This window comes from Aquila chrysaetos, chromosome 3 (genome assembly GCF_900496995.4).
Source record: "Aquila chrysaetos chrysaetos chromosome 3, bAquChr1.4, whole genome shotgun sequence".
NCBI lineage: Eukaryota > Metazoa > Chordata > Aves > Accipitriformes > Accipitridae > Aquila > Aquila chrysaetos.
Genome location: NC_044006.1, coordinates 3,863,649 through 3,869,514, shown reverse-complemented (window position 1 = coordinate 3,869,514; position 5,866 = coordinate 3,863,649).

The window sequence follows — 5,866 nt, the reverse complement described above, 5'->3', positions numbered from 1 at the left end:
CGGCAGCCCGGGCGGGGCGGCGGGGAACGCAGGGCGGCCGGTAGCTCGCACGTTCATTGGATGCGTCGCGCCGGAATGTAAATGAGCCCGGCAACGGACCAGCGCTCATTGGTTCGGCTTCTCAGCACGGGTAGCCACGCCTTCCTCTCGCAGGCCGGTGGGGTTCTGCCGGGTCCTAGCGCCGGCGCGTAACGGCGCCGTGGGCCCGAGCAGCTCGGTGGTGCCCCCGCCGGGCGGGCAGGGGCTGCCCCCGGTGGCCGGGCTGGCCGCGGCCCGGTGCCCCCCACCCCCGGCCCTCTCCCCGGGGCCGTCACGTAGGCAGCCCCTTCCTCCTTCAGTCCTCCCCTCGCACAGCCACAAGCCCACCGTGTCCCCACCCAACCACCCACCACGTCCCCACGCAAACACCCACCCTGCCCCTTTGTATGATTTTTGCAAAACTTGTCCTCACCCCACCTCCCCGCCCAAAGCCCCAGTGACTCTGCCCGTCACCCGCTCCCAAGGTCTCCTGGCCTTCCTGCAGGCAGGGAGGACACGTCTGCTAAAACCATCGGCAGGCGACTGGGCGCATCAGACGGCTCCCACAAAAGCAGATGAAAGCGGTTGCTCCTCTTGCTCCAGGCTGGGACTTGGCCCTCCGGCTTGCGGGGCTGGGGTGGACCCCAACCCACCCGTCCCGAGGGTGCAGATCCCCATGCATGGCATGGATACCCACGCACGGCCCTGAGACTCACCGACAGACCCCAAAACCCGTGCCGAGGGATGAATCCCCACGCCTCCCGGCCCCCGAAGCAAAGTCGAGGCAGAGCTGATCGTGGGCCGTATATGGGCAAGGCGGACCCAGATCTGGGAGAGCATAAACTTAGTATTTATCTCCACAAAGTGACTCAAGGCATTTCTGCGCAGCACGCCACTTCCCAGACTGGTGTGTTTATACTGCACAGAATAAACACACCCCTTAGGCGCTTGAACCGATGTCTGCCACATCCCGGCACGATGCTCTGACCGCTTGCCAAGTAAGGAAGCTCTGCGCTTTCCGCCGTCCTTGGAGGACATTGATGTGCACCGACGATGTCCATGCGATTGGCCTCGCAGAGGAGGTTTGGGAGCTTTGCTGGGAGTGATGAGGCCTCCGGTGCTGTGAACAGCAGGGTGTGGGGTGCTGGTGGCCTCTGTGCTCCTCTGAAACCAAAATGGCCCTTGCAGCCTCCCGTGCTTCCCACCTCACGTGCTCCGAAGCAGCTTGTGCTCCCAAGCGGGATTTTGCCCATAGACGTGGACATACCAGACCAAATTTGCAGTTAACGAGGGACTACCGAGATGTTTACAATTAAGCAGGTATTAATGTGTTTGCAACACTGGACTCTTAGAAAGGTAAATGCTTTTGCCAAATATGTTTAAAGAAGCTACGTGACAACTCTTAATATTGCTTGCAGTTTACGCTAGCAATCAAACCGATGTCTGATGATGTGACCTGAAATATGGGCGCTGAATAAAAGATGGATTTTGAAACTGTCCTATAACACATATAGGTTCTACGTCTTTTCATATGGCTGTTCCATAAGATCCTTTTTCGTATACTGTTGCAAGTGGGACATCAACACTTGTCTTATAGTATTAATAGTAGTTAATAACAGGATTAGGCTAGGAGACATAAGAAAATGTTTTCTTGTAGGCTTCCATTAAAAAGCCTACAGTGAAATATAAACTCTTCCCTTAAAATCCCGAGAACATCCTCAGTATCTTATGCTACTCAATATAGGTCAGATTTTGAGCCTAAATTGTTTGGCAGAATCATCTCATATCACAGCTGCGGAAAAAATAATTTGGGATAAAAAGGAATTAAAATCCTTCCTGCTGGCAAGCTCATCAAATAAGCCAAGGGATAAATGGGCACAGAAACGTAGCTAGGCTTGCTGCAAACGATTCTCTAGAACACAAGAAAGGATTTTTAAAAAAAAAATGTGGTTTTTTTCATTCTTTCCTTGTAAAAACAGCTGTAGGATGTAAATCGTCCCACTGAGTCAGTGCAGGATGAAGCAGAAAGAAGCCAGCCTCCATAGCTTAGTGGGTTGCTAACTTCAAAGCTGAATTTAGTGGTTTGAATGTTGCTGCTGTTAATGCTGGGGAGCTTTCATCTATGTCTGACAAGCAAACTAGCTCACAATGTATGAGTACAGTGGGCATGTTGCTGTGTTTCAAGGAACCTGCCACTAAAACAGTTGGGTGGCACATCAGCATCATTTCCACAAAAGACAACGGCTGGGTACAACCCCTAGCAACCTTTTCTCCGTTTCCTGCAAAGAGGGAATCCCTGCAGCGGGGGGATGGAGGGAGCCCGAGCTCTGTTTTGACTGGAGATGCTCCTAATTCATACAACGGGATGCTGTTTTGGAGAAAGGCGGACTCATCACGGTGCTTCTGCACAGCAGCTTCAAGTTCTGCGCTGAAGCACGCTCCAATCTTATCCATTGCAAAACCCCTGGACAGACAGGAAGGCAGGCAGTTCTGCATTTACAACAGCATTATTGCACAAATGTCCAGCGTTACTCTGAATCTCCAATACTCAACTCACGCTTATTTTGCTCCTGGCACTCCTGCTCTACCTTAAAGGAAGCCCTGAGCTGTGTGGATACGTCTCTGAGCAGTCAGGGGCTGCTGGAATAAGGAGCTGGTGTGGAGTGGGCCGAGCCTCCAAGCCCTTATTCCAATATTATATGGGGAGTAGAGTCACCAGAGTCACCAGGATTCTTCTACATGCAAGTACTGCTGGATTTGGTCTAAGCATCTGATATGAGAAAGCATTTTAAAGTATGTATGTGGGCTGGGTGTTATTTTTTTTTGCAAAATCATGGCCCAAAATCAAGCAAAGATAAACAGGTCATGAATATATTTAGGCTGGGAACCAGAAGAACAGCCTTCCTGTTGGAGGAACTGCTAGTATTAAGATAAGGCGTCAGAAATTTCTGTACGCTTTTTTTCCAGCCTAAGCGGGGTGTGGATGGGGATCCAAGAGGCCTCACGGGAGGCCAGGGTGGTCTCTGGAAGCCTGGGAGGATGACGTTATGAAACCCTTCCTAACCGCATTCACATGTTGGACCACTCCTGCTCTCTGCTGGGACATCCATCTCCATCACCCTCCTCCTGCATCCCAAACCCGTGAGCCAGGTTTGACTCAAGCTCTTGGCCCCACCAGTGCATTAGCCGTGCGACCTGCAACGGTTTTAATCTGCCTCCAGTCGGTTCCAGTTGGGAGTCCTGCTTTCTCCCGGCCGCTGCTGGGGTGCAGTGGCCGTGTCCCCTGGATTCCCGGGTGCTCACCCGCAGCGGGTGACGCAATCCTCTGTTCTCGCTGCAGATTTCCAGTTACAGCAAAATAACATGCTGAGCCCCAGGAGGCAAACATTGCCAGCAGACCTCTGGGCTGATAACTGTGTGCCTTGGAAAATGACTCAGGCTCTCCTGTGTGACACGAAGTATTTAAAAAACATGGAACTGATTGATTTAATCGTATAGCTCTGCACTCTGGAGGGCTGTGTGCTCGAGTAATGAAAAATGTATGTGGTGTTTACGTGAGGATTTGTGAACGAATGAATCAAACCCTCTCCCCTGAACAACATGGTGCCACACTACATGCTGTTATTAATAGATCAATAATTTTCATGGGAGGATCTTGCAAAATGTGTCTTCTGGAGAGGTCCCACCGGAGACCAGCCCATCTAGCAGCAAGTTTGGCAAGAGCAGGGTGTGCAGCACAGCCCTGCCAGAGCCGGGGAACTCTCGAAGGGTGGATGACAACGTTCAAGGCAGAGCAGAAAGCCATGATGCCCAAGGGATGCAGGAGGAACATGCCCTTTGGCTCAAAAATTCCTACAATAAACTCTGCTCGAGATAAAGGAGCAAAGGAACTCCCCAAATGTCTCCCTTCCAAGAACCACCACTGCATGCTGGACTTGCTAAACCTATCCGCGACTTCACAGCCTCCTTTCGGAAATGTAAAGCCTTGCCCTTGTGCTCTGTTCTGAACACCCGAGTTGTCCCTGTCCCCTCCGAGCTCCCGGCTGCGCACCGCAGAGCTGCACGCGAGGCTGCCGGGGTGCGTGCTGCCTTTTCCACACATGCAGGATGCATCTGACATTGGAAAGGATCAATGCCCAACCCACTTAAATCCCCAAAACAGGACTTAAGCAAGACTTCAGTAATGCCTGGAATGAGTTTTTCCTGTGGTGAACTGAGGAGTGAAGCTGCGTTTCCAAAGCCAGCACTATAAATGGGCATTACTTACTGATCAGATCTTGGTTAAAAGCATTTCGCTACAGAGAAGGTGGTGCTCAATCTCATGAAAAAGGCATGAATTAAGTCACCTTCAAAATATCTATTGCCACAGAGGCAATGCCACCGCAGAAGATTGTAAGGGGGAAGAATGTGATGGGCATTTCTCTATTTTTGGTGCTTTTGGTTCCTGCATTGCAGCCAGCCGCGTCCCCAGCACAGTTCCCTTTCACTTCGAGCTTGTTGGACTTCCTACTTTCCTGCTCAGCACCGTCTCCGTTACACACGCAACAGAGGAACCTTTGTGTGGTGGCGATTTTTTTTTTTTCCCCGGAGATGGAGATTCATACTCACGGCTAGACTTGCGCAAACTTATTTCTCACAAAATTTTACAAATCAAGTCTAGAGAGTAGCTGAAAATGTCAGTTTATTGCCGAGTTTAGTGGGAGGCTGATGCAAAGGGAGGACTGGGGGGAAGTCTGCAAGCTGAGAGTAACGATCTGTGCTGTGAGAATGATTCAGCATGTACAGATGCTTAAGGATCAAGGAGCAAAAGAGTTGCGATGGTCTGTTATCGGAATTTGTTTTGCACGACAGGCAATAAGGGAACCAGTCGTTGCTATTTTGGATGGACTAAAAGTGAACAGAAATGCTTACGCCGTTGCCCTTTCAGATTTGTGTACGATTTCAAATCCAGCCCCTGACCTGAGCGAACCCAAGCTGTGCTCTGAACCCGTTCCTCTGGGAAATCAGTTCACTGGCCCAGATGTCCTACCTACATCATGTCGCTGATGACATCAGAGCTATAATTTGTCTGAAAAAAACAAACATGAGCTGCCAGTGTCCCAGAGGGACTGATCTGTTCATGGGACAGCTTCTCTTCTGCTTTATTGCTCTGTGGGTTGTAACTCATGCACTCTAGGGGTAATTTCAGTGGCTTTTTGGAGATCATTGTGTAAAACATCCTCGGCGTGCTGAACGGAAATGTGGCAACAAAAATGGCTTAACTCTGCAAAAAGCATAGATTGCTGGGTCTGGTACACAGATGCCCCTTGGAGTCATTAGCTGAACTCCAGTGGAGTTATTAAAAGGCTGCTGTGCTCTCAGAGAAGGCAGGATCAACCCGTCGGGCAGTGTGTTCCTGCAAGGACATTACCTCAAGCAGAACCAAACCTGCATATGGAAAACCTCTGCAAAGCAGAGTCTTGCAGGTCTCAGTTTTCTTCCTTACAGCAGAATAGTTCAAGTCTGAGGCTGCCTGCGTATCACCAAATCAATACATACATTTATCTGTCAAGAATCACTCAAACAAAAGACTGACAAGCATAATTACGAGAATTAATGGACTTCAGCAATTATCCATGTTTCTGCAACGTGGTAGGGGGGTAACATCAAGCCAGGGGCTGGGTGGGAGCCGAGTTTCCAGGACTGGATCAAGTGCAGGGTATAAAGTTCATTTCAATTCAGCAACTTGCTCAGAGGAGCACTTTGATCAGAGCTGACAAAACTATTTTTTGTTTCTGTCATTATTCGATTGCCCTGACTATGAAATATGTGTCCCTGCCAGCCCCTTAAACACATCCTGCACGGAGAT